This window comes from Sebastes umbrosus, chromosome 3 (genome assembly GCF_015220745.1).
Source record: "Sebastes umbrosus isolate fSebUmb1 chromosome 3, fSebUmb1.pri, whole genome shotgun sequence".
Classification (NCBI taxonomy): domain Eukaryota; kingdom Metazoa; phylum Chordata; class Actinopteri; order Perciformes; family Sebastidae; genus Sebastes; species Sebastes umbrosus.
Genome location: NC_051271.1, coordinates 10,813,166 through 10,840,742, shown reverse-complemented (window position 1 = coordinate 10,840,742; position 27,577 = coordinate 10,813,166). Strand labels below are relative to the sequence as shown.

The following is a 27,577-nucleotide window of genomic DNA, read 5'->3' as shown; positions in this document are numbered from 1 at the left end:
TTGTTGGGTTTAAAACTACTACGTTTGTACAGTGAAAATGAAATTGAACGTTGTGAACACGGGACACGAACGAACAGCTGATTGTAACGTGAAAGTGAAACTTAACGCACAGGACATGGACAGCGGTCACCTGGAGGAAAGCATTGTGTGTGTGGACCCATCCACCACCCTTAATGTGTCTTCCTGCTCCTTAAACAACGTCACCACACACCTGGCGCACTTTCCCAGTGTGTTTATTGTTGCCGCGGATGGGTTTACATTGTAGTTAATGGAAAGCCTGGTGCGTGTTATACTGATGCTAAAGGGTGCCTTGCCAGTATCGAACGCAGACGGCTGTGACAAAGTTTCAGTATTTGATGCCCCGGGAATGAGAACGGGCTTGTTTAACATGACCTATGCATGTAGACTGAAGTAAGTTCTCCAGTTGTTAAAGTTTTGGCATCATTGTATGCGTAATTTCTTATATTTATATACTGATATTTGACATATGGATATAGTAACATGTTTGTTTGCTTGCTTTCCTTCATGTTTTCTCTTGTCTTTCTTTCTTATCTCTATAATATACACGCAGGATTTCCCCTAGGGAAATTGTGTAGCCGAGGTGGTAAGCCACCCAGATGTTGCCACATCTTGTCACATAATCCATTAATTAGTAGATGATTGGCCTAAACAATAGCCACGCCCATCAAATATATGGCATTTGCTGCGTGAAAGGCTTTACTTCATAATAGATTCTTAAAGGAACAGTGTGTAACATTTAAGGGGATCTATTGGCCGAAATGGAATCTAATATTATGTTTTGTTAAGTGTATAATCACCTGAAAATAAGAATCGTTGTGTTTTCATTACCTTAAAATGAGCCGTTTATATCTACATAGGGAGCAGGTCCTCTCTTCACGGAGCCGGCTGCCATGTTTCTACAGTAGCCTAGAATGGACAAAGCAAACATCGGCTATAAATAGCGCCATTTGTGTTTTGACGTTGGCCACCGTAGTTCTCCTACACGCTTGGGAGAAGTTTCAGTTGGTTGCAATCTGCAACCTCACCGCTCCAGATTCTACACACTGCACCTTTAATTTCTAAGATATGTGTAAAGGGGTGTTTAAGACAAGGTGGCCCAGTAACCTGACCTGCATTAAAAACAAACCCTGCCATGTGCATTAGTGTACGGAAGCATTCATTCATTCATTCATTCATTCATTTGTCGCAGCACATTCATCGAAATATATAGGGAAGGAATCTTGGATTAGTGGTTTTTCACCAAATTAATGTGTGGATGATAAACACTGCAAGTGCTTCAAGTCTCTTGAGCTTCCTCCACCACCTGAGGTACTGTACGTCTGGCTGTGAGCCAGACAGTCCCGGGTCATCTCTTGAAAGCATCTTTGAGGAGGAAGAGCATGAATGCAGTTTGAAGTTATCACCCTCTCTCTCTCTCTCTCTCTCTCTCTCTCTCTCTCTCTCTCCCTCTTTCTCACTTTTTTTTTTTTCAAATTATCTTTGTTGATGATGTAAGTAAGTAGCAGACAATGTTTGTCAGACAGGTTGTACAATAATCGTATAATCTGTGTGTGTGTGTGTGTGTGTGTGTGCGTGTGTGTGTGTGTGCGTGTGTGTGTGTGTGTGTGTGTGTGTGTGTGTGTGTGTGTGCGTGCGTGCGTGCGTGTGTGTGTGTGTGCATGTGTGGCAGAACCCCCCCAGTCTGTTCCTTGTGGCTGTTAGCCTCAGGGCATGTTGTCTGTATGATATAGCCTATACTGTACAACAGGCTGTATACTCTATTGTATTATATATATATATATATATATAAACTTGCTCAGATCAGATGCCTTTTGAGTGCTTTCTGTAAAAAAAAAAAAAAAATCAGAATTATTTATCAAGACTTTTTTGGTGAGTTCACGTGGTATAATATTCGCTGTAATGCATATGGGCGCTTTTGTGTCTCATATCCTGACCTAGTTGAATAACTTTTAAGTGGTGGATTGTTTGATTCAATTTCTCTGGATCTGTCTCTCACTACTGCACCTCTGATCTCTCTCTCTCTCTCTCTCTCCATCTCCATCTCTCCATCCCTCTCTCTCTCTCGCGCTGACTCTCTCTCTCTCTCTCCTCCGGAGCTTATCTCGGTGCGCATCGTCAGCATCAGTTTGAAGTGAAATCTGACAGCCTGCTGCCTTCCTTTGCCCGCTCCTTTTTCTCGTCTCTTTCACTCTCCGGTTGGTCATCCCGGCTCGTTTTTCAGAGGTACAGTCACCGGATTAGTGAGCTAAACGTGTGTAATTATTGATGTACTTTTTTGGGGGGGGTGGATGGGAGGAGGGATGAGGAGGAAGAGGTTGAGGAGGAAGGGGAGGTTGACCTCGATTGAGTCCACACAGGCTGGCGTGCGTTCCTCTCTCTCTCAATGTGCTCTTCTTCTTCTTACCTTTTTTCCTCTTCTTGCAGTTGAGTCGGGACTGTGTGACTGTGTGGGAGCGCGTCTGTCTGTCTCTGATCGCTGCCTTCAACTTGGGGTGAAGAAAGACTGAGGAAACTCCTCGGGATTCTCCGTACACCGAGCTCTGATCCGGATACTCTGGTGAGTGGAGTGCGCACACTTTTGGCACAAATTGTTTTTAATGCGCGCGTAAAAAGTGATTTATTGTGCTTGATGAGAAACAAGCTATGTCTAAATGACCCTGGCCACTTTTTCATTTTATTTGTTTTTATTTTTGTGTTTTCTTCTTTTAAACGATCACCACTTATAAAAGAAGATCATGAATTGTTTGTGTTGGTGCCCTGCAGGCGCTGGATAAAAAGCCAGCATGGTAGCAGCGCAGCAGCTCCTCTCCTCTCTGTTTCCAACGTGGCTGCTGCTGAAGTTCTCGCTTATTATTATGCATGGGAATTAAAACGTGGCCATTTGTGACAATTATCAGTCAGTATTCCTCTCACGGAGGGTGAGGAGGAGAGTAAAAAAAAATCCAGCCGGCCAGAGGGGTGATGGAGAGAGGGAGGAGAGTGTGTGAGAGAAGAAAGAAACATTTGAGGTGATCCCTCAGGGAAGTGCTGCTTCCCTTCTTTTTATGAGAGGGCTTTTATTACTCTTTTATTTCCCTACAATGATGACATTGTCTGATATTGTTCTAAAGCCTCTACTTGATATGCTACTATTGTCAGTTCCATTACTCCCAATCATCATATATATACAAATATATATATATATATATAGTGACATCCTCCAGTACTGCTGGCTGGTGCTGTAAAGCAGAAATGTATGGGGCCCATTTGCTGCTTTTTTATTGTCCTGTTTATCAATTAAGCCTGTCTATAATGGAGATATCACACTTCCTCCAACATAAAACATGACTCTCCCACACACACCATCCGTTAGCATCTCACCTCCCACATAGCCACACTTTGCTGTCCACAGCCCCGATTATCTGGTTATGTGCCACCATTTGCACTAATAGAGAGTCCCTACTTAATGTAATGACAACTCGATCTGTCAGCCCGGCATGCAACAACAACAGAGGGCCGCTTAAAGGCTCATAAGCGGTGTCATCAAGGGCAGATTGAGACGCCGTTAAGACACCGAGGACATGATGGAGTGCCCGGAGAGGTTGCCTGAGTAGTTTGCTGATGTGTTTTATTGTCCATGTACAGTATGGGGCCGTCATTGTGAAGCATGGACCCCAGGAAAAAAAGTGTGTGTCTCGGTTTGGTGTGTGTGTGTGTGTGTGTGTGTGTGTCAGCTCTGCTCAGTCATGTGTACGCAAGGAAAGAATAAGTGAGCAAAAAGAAAAGAGGGACAGAGAGAGAGAGAGGGAGAGAGAGAGAGATTATGCTAACTCAAAGTATTGGGGGCGAAGAGGAAAACCCATGTAAGCAGTTTTTCTTTTAGCTTATATATTTATATATTTAGCTGTCAGGGCCTTCACTGATACACAGTTGGTTCTTCCGGCTTTGACATGCTTGTCACCAGCATGAGATTTATATGAAAGAAAGGCCACTGCTTATTTTAGCTTAGCTATGCAGACTTAAAGACAAAACAAGGGGCTAAGAGGATTGACCAAACAAGACCACAGACTTGAAATGCAAATGAGGGGCGGCTTATAACTCAGGTAGCATGAGAGAAACATTTGCTGGACATCAGTTGAGGATGCACCATCTATCTCCGCTCAGGTATTTGCAGTGGCCCAAAAAAGCTGAAGCGCTACCGGTGGATACTTAATAATCACAATTTATCTCGTGTTTCTGGCCACATTAAAGTTAAAAGTAGTAAGATATCACAGGAAATGTATTTCATTTGGAGAGTGTCCCATGTCATCCCTCCTCAATTTACCTCCTGTACTCTCCTCAGATGGATTTCGGTCTGTGACTCACACAGATGTTTCAGTAGAGATTTTGACCCTAATTGTAGACATGGCCATGGCAATCATGCAACGAACCAATCATTTAGCCTCGGCCACCCCCATCAATTTTTTGTCAGGTGAAAATGAGATGATGTATTCTCAGATGATGTGCTGACACGGTGTCGCTGATGGCAGGCAAGATGATGATGATGATGATGATGACAGTGTTGCTCTGGCTTTTAATACAGGCTGCTTTCATTCACTGTTCCTACTTATACCTACGAAAAGTAATGCACTGTAATTAGTATATAACCCACAAGCCCGTTTTCATTCCCAGGGCATCAAATGCCAACGCTTTGTCATGGCCGTCAGCGTTTGATACCGCCGCACAAGGCACCCTTTAACGCCTGTATGAGACGCACCACGATTTCCATTAACTACAATGTAAACCCATCATTGCGGTAACAGTAAACACTCAGGGAAAGTGTGCCAGGAGTGTGGTGACGTGGCTTAAAGAGCAAATAGACACTCTGTAAGGGTGGACTGGAGGGGAGGTGGATGGGTCCAACAAACACAAGGCTTTCATCCAGGAGACCGCTGTTTGTGTCCCGTGCATTAAGTTTCACTTTCACGTTACAATCAGCTGTTCATTCGTGTCCCGTGTTCACAACGTTTGGTTTCATTTTCACTATTCAAAGGTGGTAGTTTAAAGCCCAACCTTGTAGTTTATTCCTAAACCTAACTAAGTGGTTTTGTTGCTTAAATCTAGGGATGGATTGATCCGACTTTTTCAATCCCGATACCGACAGCGATACCTGGGCTTTGGTTATCAGCCGATACCGAGTATAGATCCGATACCAGTGTTTAATTAATAAGCTGTATGCCTCACTGTGTGGAAGTGACTGAGACCATTATTTTATGTGTAAGGCAACATCAGGCTTGACTAAAACATTGCTTTCCTAACTTTGTAAAACTAAATGTAACAAATATATCTAGATATTTTTATTGAATTGTTATTTATTATTAAAATAATATAAAAATAAAAATAATGCAATTATTGCAATAAAAAAATTTCAAATGAACAGGAATTACACTTCAAGTGTAAACCTTTTTAATGCAGCAACAAATTGGTCAAAACTTAATTAGGAATTAAAATTCCAGTATATAATGTATATAGTATATCCATCGATATCCAATCAAGCTTTTTGAGTCAGTATCGGCCCGATGTCCGATCCAGTAGTGGTGCATCCCTACCTAAACCTAACGTGACGCCAAGGGACGAGTTGGTGGTGTTGGGATGAGAATGTTTTGAACCCTTGTAATCGTGACCCTGGACATGCAGGGCTGCCTCTAAGGAAGTCAGGTGACATAGTGTAAAGAGTGTTAGAGTCCATGTAAGGAGGTTGCGGTGGATAGACGGGTCTTACAAACACCGGACTTTCACCCAGGAGACTGCTGTTCATGTGAAACCAAAAGTCAACTTTGACTTATTTTACCTTACTTTGTTACATAACTTACATACTTAACACCACATAGGCAAGTTACATAACAAACGTACTTATTTTAACCCAAACCACGATCCTTTAAACCTAACCAAGTACTTTTGTTGGTTAAACAGGTTCTGCACTGCAGGAGCTTGCGCGGGCGCACTGACCGCTTGTGTTGCTGGACATTCGTAGGAGAACGCATGAAAAATAACACATTTTCATAAGATATCATATTCTGATAATAGAGTAGGTAGCTAGGTGCATTGCATCACCGTGCTAATGGTGTCACAGTGCTGCAGTAAGGAGCAGGGCGCTACATCTTTACATCAGAATAAGATCAAAAGGACTCAGTTTCCCAGAACGCTCTTCACTCATAAGAGCTGCACGGCTTCTGTTGGAACAGAGGCAAACATCGGGTTAAGGGGGCTCTCGCAAGAAGCAGACAAGTTGAGTATCTTTTGACAGCATGAAAGAATGGATCGACTTGTATTTGGTGTTGTTGTTGAGATGGTGGGCTGGCAGCATCATCACAGTCTTAAGAACATGACAGTCCGTGCAAAATGGTAGCGGCACACAAAGCCAATCCTGATATTTCCATGTGACAGATTGTGAGTGTGTGTGTGCGTGTGTTTTTTTTTCTTCTTTCCTCCGGTTGTTGTTTGTTCTCTCAGATGCACACTTACTAAACCGCACATAACGGGCACATAACGCACTTAATGTACTCAAAAAAATGTATGACAACACATTCTGAACAACACCAAAAACACACCGATGCAGGTAGGACCTTATTGTGTCTTGGACATATCCACCCATTCTGTCATATACAGTACATGGCCTTGGGCTTAAAATATCCGAGTACAGACACACACATACCCACAGACACACACACACACACACAGTTTTAGCAGGGACAGCCCTGGTGTGCTGGCACCAAACCAAAGAGCTGGTGATAACGAGGTTGAAGTTAGTTAGGATTTTAGCTGCGCCTCAACCTCCTAACACCCTTTCTAAATCTGATTCATCCCAAAATGAGATGTTTTTCCAAGAGAGGGAGATGAAAACATTCTCTCTCTCCCCCCTCTCTTTCTCTCTCCCTCCCTTCTTTCCTTGCCAAATACAGTTGAGCTCACCCCCCCTCCCTCCTTTTTATTACTCTCATACTCTCACACACTATCTGTTTCACACCCCGTTCCTCCCTCCCGTTCTCTCACATCTCTCTCTTCTCTCCTCCCCTGGCACCTCGATGTGTTTCTCTTTAATTGAGATGCATTTCAATGTGGTGCAAATTAGCTTTCCACAGCTCCAGTCTAAACTTGCAACCTGTGCGTGTGTGTGTGTGTGCCCATACATGCATGTGTGCATGTGTAATCTATACATGTGTGTGTGTGTGTGTGTGTGTGTGTGAAAAGAATTCCCACAGTTGAAAGTGAAGGCGTTACCTTCCTGTTCGTTTCTCCAACGCATCTTCTGATGCCTCCTCTCGCTCTCTCCCACAAACTTACACTTTTAGTACAGCATTAATAACATTCACCGCTTTGGACTCCTTTTAGTTTGTGTCTCTTGACTGGAGGAATTTACTTGGCTCACCCCCCACCCCCCCCTTCTTCGGATTTGAATCCAGATCTGTGCCTCTGAGAGATGACAGTGCATGGCAGCTCATTAGGGAGAGGACCAGGAATCAGGAGGGTCAGGGGGGGTTTATAAAGACATGTTTCAGTTATGCAATGCTCGTCTTCCTCGGCTGATCTGATCCGGTGCTGTTTTGCTAAAGGGAAAGGCTGGCTGGTGATATTCTGTACTCTGTTCAGGGTGAGAGCACAAGTGCAGGGGTGCTGAAGCCTTAAAGAGTAACAAGCAAATCATTGCCAATTAATGGTTTATAGTGAGTTTTCTCCTCTTTTGAGAAACTTATCTAAAAATTAGAATACTGGTTTGCAACCGGGGGATGAATCTGAAGGGTTGCAAGATGATTAGCAAGAAAAAAACAAAACATTTCTGTTATAGAACTTCTTTCTGACCTTTCCTAATTGTGAAATACTGGATTGTTCTAACTTCTTCAGCCCCTAAAAGCTCTTCTGTGATGATCATTCTTTGGTTGAACTGCCAGCATGTGTAACCTGTGATGCATGTTTGCAAGTAGCTTCATGCCAAAGAGGTGGGCAACCACTGAATTAGAGGGATCGGCACGCATCCTCAATATAACCCTCCGAAGAAGTGACGTTACCATTTGAAAATGTGAAATTACCCTCACCTAGTGGCAGATACCGACACTTCTTGAAACAAAAACAATCCAGAAGATAAATACATCCGAGTATCTTGAAGTAGGTTTTTCTCCAGGTGGTCTCTGGTGTGTGCATTTGTGCGTGACTGTGAACATGGCACGGTGCACTTTGTGCCACTTTGTCCGCGTGCGTGCGTACGTACTGTATGCGCACATGCGTGTACGTGCGAGAGCGAGAGGAGTCGTTAGGGAGAGTGATGCTGACAGTGGGGTGACCTTGGGGCTCCCAGTCTTCCTCCTGTCGATGAAGGGGATGACTTAGTGCCTCCCTCCCCACCCATGATGGCTCATTTATTATCATTAGGCACACAGTCAAAAGATGCTGCTCAGGCCCTCAAAACAGAGTGGTACATCTGCGTGTGTGCGCTTGTCTTTGTGTGCGTGTCACTGAGAGTGAGAGACAACAGGACAGGGACAGAAAAAAAGAAGTCTTATCTCTTGCGATAAGTGCTGCACGTCTCAGCATATGTGTCTGTCAGCCCGTGTTTGTCACAGGTGCGCCTGGCTTTGTGTTAGCTTCTGAACGCGTGTTCATCCATATCTCGGCGGGCAGACGCATCGCCTGTCAGTCCACATCTGCCCGCGAGACGCGCCTCCCCGCCTGCTTACCATGCAACATAAATAACAGGCGGTGTCATAACCCTAACCTTACGTCACCTCAACCAGCCAGCGAGCAACATCGGTGGTATATGGGTACATCAGGGCTGCCTCTGTGCTATCGTTTCTCAGCATGATGGATGGAGACTTCTGCAGGCCAGTCAATACCCAATCTGAGTCCCACTGTCCTGATTTAAGATACAGCAGCACCCAGGTGACACACTCAGAGGCACGCCACTTTAATCACTCTGAGCATCAACTGCACGCTGCCAAGATTGGTGTGTGGGTGTGTGTGTGTGTGTGTGTGTGTTTGTGTGTGTGTTTGTATTAGTATCTCACTCAGTCAAGCACTGCTGTAATCACACAGCGATCGGCAAGTGCCTGCACTTCTAACAGAGTTAACATTTCTATAGGATTTAAAGGGAGTAACATAAACAATGTTCGCAGGGGAGGATTTATGCTATGTGCAGCGTGACCAGTAACAGAAAACATACAGTATATAAAGAGTTATCTAGAAGAGAATAACATTTGTATGGAGCCTTGTGTAAACTCAGAGGTCTCATCTGGCTAACCCCGTATCCTACAAAATATGTTTAGATACTTCTAATTGCTTTGCCAAACGGGGGAAATGTAATTTCTGCCTGGATTAGATTCTGTGTTTTTTCCAATTCATGAAGAGAGGAAAGAGGGAGAGAGAGAGAGAGAGAGAGAGAGAGAAGATGATTGGGCATACGAAGCATACGGGACTTGAGAGTGGGATTTGTGTCCTGTGTCCTACATGTTGTTATGTTTAGGCCACTTAACGTGAGGGAAAGATTGTGGTTAAATACTGAAAAAATCAATGCAATCTGTCTCAAGTCAGCTTCAATTCAGCGTTTACTTTTTCAACATTTAACCTACGACTACTACCTTTCCCTATAACATTAACCAGTTGCCTAAGCAAACCCTTAAAAGCATTACTTAGTTGTATCTCAATGTCATTTTTATCAGACATGGTTGCATTCAGATATGTCCAAATCTTTTTTCTATGTCAAAATCACATTAACTGGGTTTCGTGCAAGGATAGAAAAGTGAGAACGCTCCACGAGTGAAAAAAAGGTGCGTAGACTTAAATTCGGCATCCTCGATGTGTACAGTCTCCCCGCTGTTTCAGTTTATGAGCGCATCATGCAGGAGAAAATGCTTCAGTGCGTGCGGTAATCAAGGGAAGATTGTGTTTGTATGAGTGAGCGGCTGGATATCGCTACTTTATCAGAGAGTAATCTGTTTGCACTGCTTCAAATTGTTCGCTCTTGACATGTCATCATTCACATACATGCACAACACATACTTACTTGTGTACACGGCGACACACACACACACACACACACACACACACACCCCCACTCGTCCACAGCCCCTCCCCTCCTGCCCCTCCACTTTGGCTGTTAGTCTAATTTATGAGGTGCCGTTAATTTGGCCTAAACGCTCGTTGCGAGACCTCCCTCCTCTCTCATCCCTTCATCCTTGCATCCCTCCTTCTCGTCCTCCCTCTCATCAGTCACTCGGCAGAGTAAATCAGAGGGGTGGTATTGCACAGCAGGCAATACATAGACTGGACACCTTGACTAATATACCGCTGTCCTTCTCCCTCCCTCCCTCTCTCCCTGTCTATCTAACTCTCTCCGTCCCTCCCTCCTTCCTTTCCTTCCTCCATCTCTCTTGCCCGCTGTCTAAATCAAATTTGGCTCCTCTCGTCTCATCTGTTCCTCTTTTGCTTCTTCATCATTACCATCCACACTTCTTCTTTCACCTCTCCTGTGCTTGTTTCCTATGCACTTTTCCTCCCCCCTCCACTCACCCACTATCTCCATACTTCTGTCCTCTGCCTCTCTTCCTCTAACTCTCCTTCTTCACTCCCTTACCTTGCCTTGCTCCTCCTTGCCTCCTCCCCCGTTCTTCTGTTCTCATGTTAGGTGTAAATTTAGAACAGAAGGCATGAGGGGATGCTGAGTGTGTGTGCATGTGTATGTGTGTGTGTGTGTATGTGTGTGTGTGTGTGTGTGTGTGTGTGAGAGAGAAAGAGAAACTCTACATGAAAGCTTCTCAGAGTCCCCATACAGCGCTCAGATGGGGCTGATTAAAAACCTAAAGCCTTGGTTTTCATCCACATTTAGGATTCACATAAAATCAGATACACACTCATGTGCACTCCGTTATACAAACACACACCACTCACGTGCACACATGCATTCACACATTAACGCACGTGCACACACACACAAGTTTCCCCCCTCATTATCTTCCTCTTTTTTCTCTCTTTTGCTCCCTACTTCTGTCATTCTCTTTTTTGGGGATTTTTTTGTGTGTGCCACTCTCTTAAACACAAACACACACTGTGGTGACCGGCTGAGGGTGATTTTGACATGTCATAGCCGGGTAAACACAGGTGAAGTTGCTCAAATTAATCATGGTGCTATTCTATTTAGTGTGTCACAGCCATCCCGTTGAAACAGCATGCACAATACCAGGGCCCTGGCTTACCTAAATGGAACAGGGCCATAAGTAATTTTATTAATTACTAGGGGTGGTGAAAAAATTGATTCATCTATGTATCGCAATTTTTTTTTTTTACGATTTTGAAATAGATTTTTTAATGCCAGAATTGATATATTTGCTTCATTTGAGCTTATGCAGAGGTAAAAGGAAGTTACCGCTTTTATTGTTGTAGTCTGAGTAACGTGACGTCATATCCGTTCCGTAGCCATCAACCAAAACAAACAGCTGCCGGCCGCTGTGAGCCGAAAGGAAAAGTAGAAAACAGCGGAGGATACGACCTGTACCCTCACATTTAAATCCAATGTGCTAAACACTACACATACAGTAAAGTATGGAAACACTTTGGGTTTCACACATTGCCAGGAAAAGCAGAGCTAGACATCATGGCTAAAGCTGCATGCTCACTCTGTCATGGACAGGAAACGTTATCGTATCGTGGTAACTCATCTCGGTGATCAAATCGGCCGACGCTACAACTGTGTTGATGGGAGAGCTAGCGATGCACTTGGCGAAGTTAGTGGAAGTATACACGTGTGACTATGTGTTTTTCAAAATAAGGTGTTAACAAAGGGAACTGATATATTTGACTTCAGGACATCTCAGACTACATGCATGCTGAATATCAAACATTCTTACTGTATTAATTCAGATATTTTCCAAAGGAAAAGTCCCCAGAAGTGTATGATTCAACTTTTTCCCATGGTCTAGTGTTAAAAAAGTTAACAAAAAACGCAATAAATCGTAATGTTGAATCGCAATACTTAAAAATAGCAATACATATCGAATTGGCACCCAAGTATCGTGATACTTGTATCGTCCCAGCCCTTTTAATTACACCTGTGTTTACCCTGCAATGTCAAAATGACTACTCTGAATGGGGCCTATATTCTTCCCGATATAGTGGAAGTGAACAGAAAGAGCATCAGACATCTGGGACTCCCTCATCGCTTTACGCCACATTGTTCTCTCTAATTCCATACACGACACACACTTGGGAGTAACCCTGCGCTGTATGCACTGTTCTGGGCTGCCCAGCACACCTATACATCACTGTCCATCTCTCCACCTCTTCCTCTTGTCTCTCGCTGTCTCTTTTCCATCTTTCACCCTCCTGCTCTAAATCGTTTTGGGTTTCGTGTCTATTTATTTTGTCTTCTTTTCCTCCTTATATCTCATCTTTCACAGTGTCGCTCTCGCATGCACAGCCATCTACCGGCCCCCTTTCTGTCCCTTCTCTTCTCTCTTCTTCAAATTCCCACAGCACAAAGGGCTTAGCTCCCTCTCAATAAATGTAACAACATCTAGCCTCCTGTTCTCTGCCATACCTCCCCTCCCTCTCTCCCTCACCGTCTCCACCTCTCTCCCCTCCCTCCTCTCTGTCACTTCTCCCTCTCTCAGCGGGCTTCCTACTAGTGCACACTTACAGTCACAAGATAAAGCATGCTACCTCTGCCTTATCCCTCTGTGTATTATATAAAGCCACCGTGGTTATCATTAGGCAAGAGCACCTGAAAACACTGCCTCATTCTATATAAAGATCAGACTCTTCAGAGCAAAGAATTGACTTAATTAGACTGGAGTAGAAATGGGATTTTTAAAGATGATATTGACTTAAAAGTATATATATATATATATATATATGAGCCGATATTCTTTTTTTTACATAATGTAAACAATTTGACATACTTATTTTTTATTGTTGACTTAACAAGGACAATGCAGAATACATTTATTGCAGTAGATAGCTGAAAGCTAATTTTCAATGATACACCGATTGACGCTGTAAAATATTTAACAGTTGTACCGAATTAAACGTTTTTGCCCCAAAACAAACACAGCAAGTCATCTTTATTACAGACAAATTGAAAACTACAAATGTACCCAACTAACTGCACTAACATCAGTAAGCTTTAACACTTTTCAACATTTCATTTCAATACAGCATAGCCTAGTTCAGTGACAGCAAGTCTGACAATCCCTCTGATATTTCTTTTCTAACTAGAATGAAAGTGTATAAAAGTACCTCACTGTCTGATACTAAGTGGTAAAGGCTGCGCTAAATGAAAAAGAAGCAAGTTTAACGTAACAGTTCCCTTCAGTGGAGGCTCTTGTTGACCTTGAGACAACATTACAGGATGTTACAATCTGCTGCCAAGATTGTGATACGATAAACCAACATTGACCATCATCAAAAGATTCTTAAATTTGACCGTTAATGAAAAACGATATGTCCTGAGAGTCATTCTGAACCGCAAATTTCCGTGGAATTAAATTGTGAATATAATAATGTTGTTTAGAATGAAAACGCAAATACATCAAAAATATTTTTAAGTTGAATGAATTGATCAATTGTTTGACAGAAAATTAATCGGCAACTATTTTGATAATCCATTAATGATTTTGACTATGCCAAAACGTTCTGGTTCCAACTTCTCAATGTGAATATTTGCTGGTTTTCTTATCGATAAATGGAATATTATTGGATTTTGGACAGTTTGTTGGACAAAACAAGACATTTTATTGCGAAAATTATTAATTGATTAATTGAGGAAATAATTAGCAGATTAATCGATAATTAATATAATTATTAGTTGCCGCTCTAAAGAAAGCAGGGGTTGAATAAACATAAAATGTAACCTATAAAAATTCTGATGAAATGTGTTTTTGCATATCTGCCAACATTCATACTGATATACCCATGATAGGCCTCCATAGTAATCAAATACCAACACAAATAGAATAGAATAGTAGTTTTGGAGGTTTTATACTATACATAGAACAGGAAAGGGTGTCGGGGTGACCAGCAGTGCATCACAGTGGGAGCTATTTACTTGATAATAAATAATAATATATTTATGTATAGAGCACTTTTCATACAAGAGATGTAGCTGAAATTGCTTTACAAAAGAAAGGGAAAATGCAACATATTAAAAAGACTATTAAGAATAATAAAAATTAGAGAATTAGTAAAAAAAAAAATAAAAAAAATAATAATAAAGCTAAATTAAATAAACAGGTTTCCACTGTCGTTTAAAAATATTCAGAGAACCAGCATCTCTTATACCTTTTGGTAGGGTACTCCCATCATTTTGGATCACAGTTTAAAAAAGCAGTAAGATATATATTGCGTACCCGTCCATACAACTGACTTGTGAAATTTAATTCTCCAACAAGTACATTCAGGTCATGTTCTTCAGGATCAGCAGCATAAATCAGGACTTATCGGCTTCTGACAATACTGGCAGCTCGCTAAAACACTCCTATAAGTGCAGAATGATGAATTATTATTATATAAAAAGATTCCTTCTAATTTGATTTTAGGGGATCGCTGCGCTTGTGAGAAGCATTTCGAAACAAGTGTAATAAATGTGGTAATATATGGATTTACACATGTGAAAAGCACATCCTTTATTTCACAGCTCCCCGCCCACCGCGGCTCAACACCTTCCACTTAAATAATAATCAAAATTCAATGACAGACGTGGAACTCGCGAATCAAGTATGAATCGGGTGCATTTTCTGGTGTGAATCCATTATGTGGCTGTATCCCTGTGAGATCTCTGGGAGGCAGGCCAAGTGTCTCTGGCTGAGCCATCTCCATTCGCTGTGTGTCTGTTCATTCAGCCACACAGAAGACAGATAGAACCACCAGTCTGCTCACCCCTCCAGTCGCACCAATGTAATCAGACCTCAGCAGCCATAAACCACCGGCTATGGACACTCTGCCCGGCCCGCTGTCACACACACACGCACACACACACGGAAACACAATCCCAAGTACACAGAAATGAATGTGAGTGTAGATTTGTGCACAAGGACGAATTTGCGTGTTGCAAAAACACAAATATGAAAGATGGCGCTGTTACATTGGCTCACACGAGCATATCCGTACACATATATGCACACACACGTATCTTAAAGTGAGGCGTCGAGTGCTGAGTGGTGGTCCTCTATAAGTTGAAGCTTTTCTGCCCAACATGTCCAACTCTGCTGGGTTAGGAAGAATGTCTTCTGGCCCGGGGGGGATCTTCATCATGTTGCTCATCCTGCCACCGTGTGTGTGTGTGTGTGTGTGTGTGTGTGTGTGTGTGTGCATGGATGGACTACCGGCGTCTACAGTGTGTGTGAGTTATGTGAAAGCTTGTGTCTTTATCTCCCTCCCTCACTGTCTCTTCCCTTCCATCACTCTTTTAGCACCTCCATCAGTGTCTGTTTCACCCCTCGCCACCGCCTGCGTCTCGGGCCATTTTGTGTCTGTTTGTCTTTTTGTTATCTTGTATCTTTTGTTCTCCTCCTCGACAAACTAACACTCAGTGTCTCCCTCTCCCTTGCTCCCCGCTTGCTCTCTCTCTCTCTCTCTCTCTCTCTCCTTTGTGGTGTGAACGCTGGTAGATGACTGTGCTTTAGGAGATTTACTGCTGGATCCTGTCTCTGTCAGGTGTCGAGACGAAAGGAAAGCGATGAAGGGATGGTGGGGGGGGAGAGGGAGAAGCAGATGGGAGATAGAGCAGTACACAGGGAGATGACGGGGGGAGAGAGGAAATGGAATCAGAGGATGAAGGTAAAGAAAGGGATGAGAAAGTGAAGATTATGCAGGGGGAACATAGAATGAGATGGCGTAAGAACAATGTGAAGAGAGTATAGAATAGAAAGAGAGGCTACACTATGTTTCTTAAAACAGTCTCTGAATATAGTTTGGCAGAATTGCTCTACCCTCAGATATAACTGACTCTCCGTTCTCTCTTGCTTTTTCTCAGTTTCCTAAACATAAACTCACACAGTTACAGACACAAACAAATGAACTCATGCTGTCAGTTCTAGGTGAAAGTTGCATTCACACTCAGAAACCAATTTGCGTTCCTCGGTAGATGCGAAGATTTGCGGATCCCACGTTCTTGTTTTAAAACCGACTCCCTCTCTCGCGGTTAAGAGCTGAGGGTTTTGTGAGGGGTTAAAAGTTGCGGCTGAAGGGTCACTGTGAATGTGTTTAACCCACTAAAAGACCATTCACACTCTTTAATGGCTCCCAAGAGGAAGCACACTCACATACAGCTTCAAAGAGCAGGCTGACTGCCTCAACAGCAGAACATATATCACAGCAACCAACACACACACACACGTTATTCTTACTATACTTATGAGGGCCAGCCATTTATTGCTGTTGCTCTGTAATTCTAACTTTATTAGTCACTATACTGTAATATGATCAACAGTGTGAACTGAATTTGAGGGGTTTTAGTCTACGCTACCCTAATGGAACCAAATCAGAATAAAGTGAATCATCCATATTCCACTTTGGCATATGTTAAAGGTGCTCGATACCAGTGAGTCTCCGAGTGGGGTCCAGGGACCCCCAGGGGTCCGTGGCACTCTGTCAAGTGGTCCGCAAAATAATTTGCTATGAATGAGAAAGCTGTGCTGTATCATTAAAACTTGCAAATCTACAGATGGGGACCATTTGTGCCAATAAAACAAGTATATTGTGTCCATTACTCCCACTCACCAGGTTTGGGCAAATAGAAACTCTGATATTATTGTGACACACGGCAATAAGTTCATTATTTTTAAGTTGAAGCACTTACTGAAAGTCAGCTTTAGACTGGTAATTATAAATATCTGGATTTATTAGGACTATGCCGGTCTTGCTGCTACTGTTCATTTTCTGAAAGCTTTTAAGGTCAGTTACTTGAATTGTGGGCTATAAATGCTGTCAAGCTGAGCTAATGCAATTTGAATGAAATCCCCCTCTGTTTAAAAGGTATATAAGTGGTATTAACATTTCATAACATTGCAAATATTATTCTTTGTGTCCTATCTTATCTTATCTTGATTCCAAATGAAATGTCTTTTTCACTATCAAGGTCTGAAGTATTTAGGTTGAAAAGTTTTCGAATACAAATAGTTTCAATGGCATCTAAGAGTACAAATGGCAAGTGAGAGAGACAGTCAGTTTGTTGTGTCAAGTGTGTTGACGGATGACGTATGACTTGCAGCTTTTACTATAGTCATACGTCATATTCCCGTTTTACCAACATGCTTCTTTTTTAGCTTTGAGCATAAAATTAAGGTATTTGTAAAAAAAAAAACTTAGTCAGGAAATGACTCAAATAAATATGAAATATCATAGAAATGCAAAAAATAGACTGGAGGGGGGCTTTAAGCATATGCTTAATTTGTGTTACGATAAGAGGGGGTCCTTGGAAATTTTTCTCCTCTGTAAGGGGAAAATTTGAACACCCCTGCTCTATATGATATCCAAAGCATTAATGTAGCAGTGACTATTTGCTGTGTAAATATATGGAGGAGTAATGTCTACCTGAGCAGAGAATGATGTCACTCCCCCTCCATGTGTGTTGTAATCAGAGCTTCTCCTTGCCCTGTTGACATGGCCTGCCGTGGGTGCTTTTAGGGCATACTAGTGCATGTGAGTGTGCCCCACTGGCTCACGGACGCCGCTCTGCACGGCGCTCATAGAGCAGTTACAGCGGATAACGCCGTCCCGACCGACGGCGCAATTGCAGAAGCGTAGCTCCAACTCTCCGGTTCCCCCTGTTAATTCTGTCACCAGTGTTGCCATTGTTGTTAGCGCTGTTAGCACCGTTAACTATGAGCCATCGCCATGTTGAGAGCTGTGCAGAGGCAACAGAAATGCTCCCAATCTCACATTTAGCACCTTTAAGTGATTGTAGACGTAGATAGAAAACAATTCCTAAATTGTATATAGAACTAAATATGGTGTTCCAAAAACACATTGTGTGTCAACATATAGAATCAATAATATCTCTAATTCAATGCAACTATAAAATAATTTCGCTTTCAGTCGTCTCATGTACAGATTTAAGTGCAAAAAAATCTGTATTTGCTGTGTTATCAAGAAATGGCTCATAAAGCGCTACTGCTCCACATCCTGTAAGCGCCAAAAATAGCCCTGCATCAAAACAACACTAGGGGCTGCACTAGTGTGGGCGTCAGGCTCCAGGTACTGGCGAGAAGATGAGATGGGAACCAGGAAGTCCAGATTGAAGGCTTATCATACAACAAGACACTGCACAGCACTTTATACTCCTTTGAGGAAGGATTTTACAACTCTGCAAAGTGATCATGTCAGCAATAATTTGCTCCTCCGTCTAGACGCTTCTGAGGTAAACGGCAGGATTAGCACGTTGCTACATAGCACAAGGCTATAGATTCACAGACCATACAACGAAACCGTCTGCATTAACCACAGCACGTCAATCTACAAGAAACATACAGATGACTTGAAGTGTCTGCAACTGTGTTTTGCAAAGTGACTTTTTAGTATTAAAATTTCGTCCCTGTGATCACACCACGATGAATTTATTGTCAGGCTTGTACACTCTGTGACTGGTGGTCAGGTTCACACTATGTTAGTCTGTCAGTGACAGCGATGCTGGCAGCACTGTCGGCACAATCTGGACACCTCATGTCATTAAAACATGGCTCATCTTCAGAATGCTCCTGCTCACAATGAACACGATTTGCCCAGAAAGAGTATGAGAGAACGCTAAATAACAATTTTGGGCATTATTCATATTTGAGTTAACAATGTGAAATGGAGAATTGATAGGCTACTAAAAACTGTGCCTATCAGTATTCAGATCTCAGAGGACTTAGGCCTAGTTTGCAGGGAAAATAGTTCTGCTTTCAATCAGTTTACTACGTCTGACCTCCAAAGTTTTTGGTTGCAATTCAAATAATTTTACTCTCAGTTAATTAATATTTGATCTTCATTGTGGCGCTTTTCTTTGCAGTTTAAACAGTTAAGTCTTACAGTTAATTAATATTTATTTGGTTTCAATTAAATATTTGAGATTGCTGCACCAAATGTTTGCGCTAAAATATTCTATATTTAACACTCACAATAAGTCAGAGGCCTGACATCTTCATCAGAAGATGTGATGTGGTGGATGTGTATGTTTTATTGGCAACTATTGAATGTGTATTTGCGTCTTGACTACTTGTATTTAATTCAACATTGTATTTCATTGTACGGTGTCCCTACTGCAATAAACAGAAGAAGAATTACTTCATTAATCTTTATGAATTAATTAGTTCTCCCAATGACAGCCAAAAACAAAAACCCTCACAAACTCACATTTACACAGAGATGTTCAACACAAAAACATGGTAAACGTGTGTGCATGCATGAATGGCCGCATTATGTGCTGTGGAGAAAACCAAAGATGTAGAGAGAGAGAGAGAGAGAGAGCAGAAAAGGAGATGGTTTGAGGCACCCATCTGTCAGAGAAAAAGAGGAGAGACGGGCTGAGAGACGGACAGAGTTGTTGAGAGTGAAGGGGGGGGGGAATTGACAAAGTGCAAACAGCATGTGGATGTACAGACACGGGCTGTGAGACAGACAAAAAAAAGAGACAGAGGGGGGGAAAGCAACAGAGACAGAGACAGAGAGGAGACAGAGACAGAAGAGAGAGTGAAAGACAGGCAGCCTGAGAGAGTGACACAGTGCAGTCCTGAGAGAGAGAGTGTGTGGGTGAATGTGAGAGCAGCGCTAGCTAACTCGTCTGTCAATCTGAATCTTTGATTGACACCTCGGGGTCCGGCGCTCCTCTCTTAGCCCACTGGCTCTTCCTGTCAGGATGTAGGGCACAGGGTCACACACTCACACGCACATAAAACACACACACTCACACACACAAACGTGTGGAGAGAAGATGACATACCTACTGCAATAGACACACACATCCTGACATGATAGGAAATATGGTGTGCAGGCGGGGTCTAGCAGAGGCGAGGTCTCCTGTGGGATCCACTCTTGCTGACTGGACCTTAACCTTTGACATATGACCTTTGACCTTTACACTGTCAGCATTTTTACTGGACCCATCTTTCACATCAGACTCTGTATATGGGTAGGTGTGTGTGTTGTGTGAGTTTGTCTGTATATTTATTTTTATACGTTTATGCACATGCTATAAATCTCTCTCTCTCTCTCTCTCTCTCTCTCTCTTTTTCTCTCTTTCTACACAAACAGACAAGCAATATCGTAAAACAACCAGTGTATTAACATGCATAAAACTGCATACACTTTTTTAAATACTCACACACACATGGCAGTGTCCTTTCATAGACGGATGATAACAATGTGTCCTCTACAGTATGTCCTGACCTCTCACAGTTACTCACACTCCAGGCTGAATCACTGCATCTGTGTGTGTTTGTGTGTGTGTGTCGGAAAAATAGCAGCATTAGTATAACACTGTTAAAAATGCACTTCTATTTCTATTCATGTAATACAATCTTCTGAATTTCTTAAATATCTCAACTTTGAAGGGTTCGGGGAGGGGGGTAAAACTAAAATTTACGAGAAAATCTCTGAGATTATAAAGTCACAAATTATGAGAAAAAAACTCAGAAAAATAGATTTGTCAAGGAACCACATCACTTCACTTTGCAATGCAGGATCAACCTCATCGCACCACAGATGACACCGTTAAACACTGCGGTAATGTGAGCCGCTGAGTGCAAAATTTATTAATTGTATTAGTATTTATTTATGTTCATAAAAGAACACAGAATGAACATGAAAGAGAATGTGTATATGTATCTTTCAGGACCTTCGCCTCGCTCAAAGGCCATCCTTACCATAAGAACACTACTTTAGGCGCAACGAAATTCAGACGGCGGTTAAGTTTGCGATTTTAATATCAGAGGATTTCTGAGTTTTTTTCACGCAAATTTATGACTTTATAGTTTCAGAGAATATTCCAATTTTTATTCTCATAAATCTATGACTTTTTGTCGTAAACTTTAATCTTTGAAAATATTCAAGTTTTTTTTCCCGATTTGATCTGGGAAATTCCGAGTTTTTTCTAAGAATATTTCCACCCTCCCCCGGCTCCGTAATTCTTATTTTTTTTACCTAGAATCGCCCTAATACGCCGTCATAAATTAAAAATTTAATTCTGAATTTATTGTATATTTGAATATTATTCTCTGTGTCCTTGAAGGTATACTGCAGGGGACAAATGTAATTGTTTTTCTTTTCTTTTTTTTTGCATACTGTATGTCTTTCTTACAGTGTGAAAGTCAAGTGAAAACTTTCTGTTATGCATGCATATAATTAACAACATCTATTGAAAGACATGATCAAACCAAAGGGCAAATTTGTGCATATTTAATGAGAGATGGATTCTTTGCATAATATACTGCTAGAATGAAAAAAAAAAAAACATGTTTAAGTTTAATCTGAATGTGAATAAGAGCTGATGGTGTTTTCTCTTTAAAACCTGACCTTGGATAAGTTTTACCACAAACATTGACCTTCCCAAAATGTACACACCAGATTGAGCGGCGCTGACAGTTTCGAAATCACACATATTACACATTTTTTAAATCAATGTAGTTTAACACCTGCACTGGCAGTGATGCGAGGACGACTGATCCGTCCAAGCAGCTTCAGTTAATGGAAGGAGATGTGATGTGTTCTTGCTTTACATGTTGTATCTGTGTAGCTTTCATGTCTTTTTTTAAAATATCACATGCACATACACCCATACACACTAATGAGAGGAAGTGTCCATCTGGCGGTCTTTATGTGTGTGTGTGCAGGTGCGTTTGCGTGTGTGTGCGTGTGTGCACCAGTAGGGGTTTGTGACTAATGGGGTCATTATTGATGCTGAGTCAGGATTACCGCTGATTGCAATGGTTGGATACCGACCTAACGAGTCTACAAATACACACACACACCTCTCACGTGTGTATGCACACACACGCATGCACTCTCTCTCTCTCTCTCTCACACATTTTCATTTCTTTCAGGCTCTCATAGGTGCACTTATGCACATAAACCTCCCACCTCAACTAATAAACTCACTCACAGATATCTCCCGCTCTCAACCTCTCTAGACCTCTTTTGCTCTTACACACACACACACACACACACACATACACACACACACACACTATTCAATATATGCTTTACACACACACATACACACTTTGACACACACACACCATGAGCTCGATATAACCAGACAGGTGGCAGGTGTTGTGTTCGGTAACCAGACACTTCCTTATTTTTGACAGTCCTACAAATAATCCTTACACACACACACACACACACACACACCTAAAACAAATGCACACTGGTACATACTGTACATTAACATACAGTGTACATGACACATTTACCAAACAGAAAACAGTTTTGGTTAGAAACAGCTGTGAGAAAAACCCATTTCATTAAGTGTGCCCAGGCAGATATCCCTGGCTCAGTGCAGTGAGCTGTGTTCCAGGCATTACATCAGACAAAACTCCTAAAAAGTCCAACTTAAAGAGAACACGTTGACATTATTTTTGACTACAAAAAGGAATGCGATTTCATTCCGTCTATAAAGGGAAATTTCCCCAATTTTACATATTAGGGTCAGAGTCACCTGCAGTACTCGGCTCTAGCAGAGCTTCGTCAAGTTAGAGAAAACAACCCTGATGATGTCATGCAGGTATGGACTAACAAAAAGATGCTATTTGTTACACTAATAGCAGATGTAGGATTCAGTGTTTTTGGAGCTTGCTTTAGATCTTCATCCTCTGTGGCTTCAATTTGGACCATTCTTGTTTTTAGCCATGCCAGCGTCATGTCTCCAGAAATGACAATTTTGTCGATCCACCACTTTGGTCAAGGCTGAAATATCAACAACTATTAAGGCTGTTACACTACGGCAGCGCTTTTATGTGCGATTAATTCGCACATCAATGTCTTTTTTAGACATGAATATTACGCGGCAAAAAAAGCTAATAATTTTTTTTCCGACGAAGACGATTTATTGCCCTTTCGCACCACAAAATAGGCATCAACCAATCACGTTGTGTGGAAACAGTTGTGTTGCGCCTATATTTATGGAACAAGAAAACGGTCCGAACCAAGATGGCAAACTACCTTTACTCCTCCTCCTCACCTTTCACAATAAAAGCCCTAGACATATTGACATTTCCGTGTCGTTTATTCGCATGTCCCGGTGCGTAAAGGCCTGTAGATGGATTGACATGGAATTGTAGACAGATATTCCCCAGAGGATGAATCCTGCTGACTTTGGAGAATCCCTCTCTGTTCCTCTAGCATCATGTCAGGTCAAAGTCTTCACTTATGCTGCAAAATATTTTAACATCTACAAGATGGATTGGTTCACATTTCTGGTACGGACATTCATGGTTCCCAGATGATATCTCCAAAGGACTTTGGCGATCCCCTGACTTTTCTTGGAGCAGATTTACATGTTGTAATGTTTACCTATTGTTCGCAGTTCGCATCAATGGGTCAGAAATTTTATATGTCCAATACTTTTGTATCTTTGCCGCCGCGCCAGCGACAGCTGTGGCATCATGTTTTCAGGTTGTCCGTCCATCTGTCCGTCCATTCTTGTGAACGCGATATCTCAGGAAACGTCTAGAGGGAATTTCTTCAAATTTGGCACAAACGCCCACTTTGTCACAAGAATGAGTTGATTAGATTTTGGTGGCCAAAGGTCACTGTGACCTCACAAAACATGTCTTTGGCCATAACTCAAGAATTCATGTGCTAATTATGACAATTTCACTCAAATTTCGAATCGGATAAAATGATGAAGTGATGACATTTTAGACAGACATGAATGTAAACTGCGACTTGACTGGTTGGCTGAGGCATACAACTGCAAGGCGATAATTCTAGTTTACGATGAGCTGCTAGTGTGACTGTAGACTCTGTTAATCTCTCTCTTGTGGGCTTTAAGTGCAATAGTTTACTGCTGAAATGCCCCCTTAACGTGTAAAACAAAAATACCTAATTTTTTTGTTTTTCATTAATTGCAATTTGCCTGGAATCATTAATTTGGACAACACAATTTTGTAACATGATATTATCATATCACAGTTTTCTAACGCTTAACCATTGCTGACCTTTTGTGCTATCTCTGAGGTGTGAGGTGATCATCACTGCTCTCACCTTGGGGAAAACCAAGAGCTCAGCGAGTCCCGGTGATCTAAAGTACCTTCAGATAGGTGATGCAAAGCTTTGAACACAGACTAAATGTCAGCATCGTGATTTCCCTGCCTCAGCATCATGAATAAACAAACATTCACATCAAGACCATCCCCAACATTTAACACCACAATTATTGCTCCCGCGTTTGTACACACATGTGGATGCATCTGGTGTATGTGTGTGTGTGTGTATGTGTGGCCGCATTAAGTCCCTCCAAGGGAGTTGCCCTCTCTAGAGTATCACAAACACATACAGTATCTTCTTGAACCCTGAGCTGATGATCATATCCATTCTTGGTTCAATAAGTCGTTAGAGTAAACCATGTGATTGGCACATGGAACGACGATAAGGATTGGAGCAGCATGTGGGTGTTTGTAATTATAAAATGTTTGGCTCTGGTGGTGTTACAATATGCCTATGTATTTATTCAGCTGTGTGCCATCTTTGTGTGCGTGTGTTTCCGGTTGTTTCCAGGAGTGATGCGCTTTAGCACATGAATTACACACTCAGAAATCTTTATTCTCAATCACAACTCAGCAGTGCAGCCCCAGGTTTTAATCATAGACTGTATATAAGAAGTGGACGTAGCCACCGTGACGTCATCCGCTGGTTTGTAGACTATACCGTTTGTCGACTATACCGTTTTGAAGCCTTGAGTTTGGAGTTTCGGCCGTCGCCATCTCGGTTTTTTAGAGCATGAAGTGACCATATTTGGACGAGAGGGTGGAGCTGGGGAGGGAAATGTATTGCTACACCTCTCTCCTGATTGACAGCTCGCAATAGTAGTGACCTGACAATCAAAAGGTAGCCACGCCCTAAAGCATCCCCTGCTTTATTGTCTATTTGTCTCTAAATGGGACCATAATTTACTAAATGAACATCATGCTGTATTGACGAAGACTTGAAACTAGCGATTGAGACCATAAACTCATGTTTACAATGTTTACTGAGGTAATAAATCAAGTGAGAAGTAGGGTCACTTTCTCATAAGCTGTGTCTCAATTTGGATACTTACGTTAGTACACTTCTATGTAGTGCACTGTGCACACTATACTTAATTGAATATAGTGCGTGAATTTGGACGGGGTAGTGTTGTCTCAAATCGCACACAGCTGTTGTGCACTCACCGGAAGCTCGGTAGATCAGCTGGTGATAGTCAGCCACGGACAACACGCCGTATCAGCAGTAATTCAATTCAGACGGTGAAAATTAATCCAATAATGTCTTCTATCTGACTACAGTATAGTGGTACTAAGTGAAAAAAATACATATATAACTTAAATTTGTATAGCTCTGTGTTCACCGTTTGAATCGCAACCTCTGCAGCCTCCTCACCCGCCATTTTCACAAGTTTGAAATATGTTTCAAGCTCAAGGGGCCCCTCCCCTTCCGCTACATAGCAACAATGGCGACCGTTGAGGGTGAGAAGTGTCCAGCATTCCACACTCAACGTTTTGACCGTTTTGAGTACAACATCCATGTATTTAGAGTGCACTGCATTGTGTCAAACTTCTCAGTGTAGACTTCTATACAATCAGACTTCTTTTTTGCAACCAGAGGAGTCGCCCTCTGCTGGCTATCAAAAAGAATGCAAGTTTATTCACTTCCACATTGGCTTCACTTTTCAGAGCCGGAGGCTACGTCCACTTCTTTTATACAGTCTGGTTTTGATGAAAGCACGAGTGTTATGTCGCATGTGTGTATGCCTGTGAGTGTGTGTGTGTGTGTGTGTGTGTGTGTGTGTGTGTGTGTCCAGCTCTATGTGCAGTGTGACAATGTTCATTGTTCCTGAAAGCTACTCGTTTCTAAATCAAGTCTTTTATGAAGTTCTGCTGCTCTGGGCAGACCATTAACATTTCATGTCGCCCTGGCTCACTCTCTTCCTTACTCCTATGGGCATTAAGCAGAAGTTTCCTTTTTGAATAATCCCTGGCTACTGCAGTCTGCAAAAGCAAACCACAGTGGCCCTGCTGTGTTTATTGAGATCTTTTTTTTGTTTTTTTTGTTTGTTTTTTAGAGTTTAAAAAGTTGACAAACCGCTGTTAAATCTGACCCTGAGCTCAAACTTTTGCACATGAACTTTTAATCCCAGTTTAAATGTTCATTTTGACAAAGTGATTTTCATAATGCCCATGAAGGAAAAGATTTTTTTTTAAAATAAGAGTAGAGCCGTAGGGGGGGAAATTTTCTCATAAGTTTCATCACTTTGCCAGACTTAATAGTCTTTTTCTCTCGCTATGTCCTCAGTTTCTTAACATTCACCGCTCACTTGTCAGTTCTGAAGCGCAGCTTGCCTTAAGTATCGGGATTCAGCGTGTAAGCTCATCTCATTATCCCCGTTTGTGTGTGGACGCGCCTGTTTGCGTGCGCTTCATGTATGAGTGTATAACTGACTGTGAGAGTGTGAGTGAGTGATGGGTGTGTAAGCCCCCCTCTCTTGCGCTCTGTTTGAAATAAAGCGACAGATAATCGCAGGGCTCTGGCGAAGCGAGCTCATCTGAGCGCCAATCGATACGGGTGCCATAGCTTCAAAGCAACCCTTCAAAGAGGAGAGAAATAGCCATATGCTCTACGTGCTCCGTGTGTGTGTGTGTGAGACGGATAGAGGGAGGGCGAGAGAGCCAGAGCAAATGTGTGGGGAAAGAGAGAGAGAGAGAGGGAGTGAGAGAACAAAAGGAGGAGAAAGACAGAGTCAGGGAGACTCTCTGTGCAGATGAAAACAGTTTTCATTTGGTAGCAAACATTCTCATATCACAGTTGACATGCGAAGTGCTTGTGATGCAACTGATGTCGCTATTTAAATTGGACAAAATCATTGTTTCGTTAGCTGGTAATCTCCTGATATTATGGCTCTGTCATCTTTTATTCAGCAAACCGGCAGCAGCTGTGGCCTTTGTTGAGAAAATGGGCTGGGAGGAGAGACACACACACACACACACACTGAGAGAGAGAGTTTAAAGACCGGGAGATAGTGTGTGTGTGTGGTGTGAGTGAAGCAGAGAATAGACTATACAGTGTCTGTATAGAGACAGTGGGAACTGTGCAGGAAGGGAAGGAGTGCGGGGACGTGAGGATGACAGAGTGAGAACGGGAGAAGGAGGTGTACAGAGACGTGTTTCTACGTGAGACTAAGAGAAGGAGAGAGAGAGAGAGAGATCCCCGAAAAACATGCCGTGTTTAGCGGTGCCATCTCACCTTCCGCAAAGTGAAAATGAGAATGTATTTTTGACTCGTCAGTGTAAAAAAAACCTGTCTGCGAGTTTGTGCGTGAGCCCCAAGTGTGTTAGAATAAGTGGCTCTGCGTGCCCACAAACATAATTGTATAAAGTGTGCATGT

At 42.2% G+C, this 27,577-nt stretch overlaps 1 protein-coding gene across 34 annotated transcripts in view; it reads left to right on the top strand.

The window, feature by feature from the left end:
• The first annotated feature begins 2,103 nt into the window (after nucleotides 1-2,103).
• ptprdb (protein tyrosine phosphatase receptor type Db) overlaps nucleotides 2,104-27,577 on the top strand; it is a 172,227-nt gene continuing 146,753 nt past the window's right edge. For 17 of the 34 annotated variants that reach the window (XM_037764673.1, XM_037764675.1, XM_037764660.1 and 14 more), the window contains exons 1-2: nucleotides 2,105-2,244; nucleotides 2,446-2,578. The gene's annotated coding sequence lies outside the window, so the exon portion shown is untranslated. Of the gene's footprint in view, nucleotides 2,245-2,445; nucleotides 2,579-27,577 lie in introns of all 34 variants that reach the window. The other 17 variants (XM_037764670.1, XM_037764669.1, XM_037764668.1 and 14 more) reach the window with 2 other exon arrangements.